This window comes from Colobus angolensis, unplaced genomic scaffold (assembly GCF_000951035.1).
Source record: "Colobus angolensis palliatus isolate OR3802 unplaced genomic scaffold, Cang.pa_1.0 Scaffold65, whole genome shotgun sequence".
Lineage (NCBI taxonomy): Eukaryota > Metazoa > Chordata > Mammalia > Primates > Cercopithecidae > Colobus > Colobus angolensis.
In genome coordinates, this window is record NW_012120154.1 from 3,270,268 (window position 1) to 3,270,779 (window position 512).

Below are 512 nucleotides of genomic sequence, written 5' to 3' on the forward strand. Positions count from 1 at the left end.
CAAAAAAAAAAAAAAAAAAAAATTGTTTTTTGAAAGTAGGGACTCTCAAGTCAGCCTGTCGGGTTCAGATCCTGGCCCCACACCTCACCAGCTGACCTCATCTCCACCATCTATAAACCGGGCTTAGTAATAGTGCCTCCTTTTAGGCTGTGAAACAAGGTAATGTGTTTGCACTTACAAGCCTCTGGCACAGCGCTTAGTATGTAATAGCAGGTCAATAATATCAGGTTAGAGACAGGAGTCCTCTGGAGCAGGGGTCCCCAGACCGCAGGCCGAGGATCGTGCCGGTCTGTTCGTGGCCTGTTAGGAACCAGCGGGCTAAGTGAGCATTACAGCGTGAGCTCCGCCTCCTGTCGGATCAGCAGTGGCATTAGAGAGTCTCAGATAGGAGCGCGAACCTTATTGTGAACTGCCCGTGTGAGGGATCCAGGTTGTGTGCTCCTTATGAGAATTTAACTACTGCCTGGTACGCCTGATGACCTGAGGTGGAACCGTTTCTTTTTTCTTTTTTT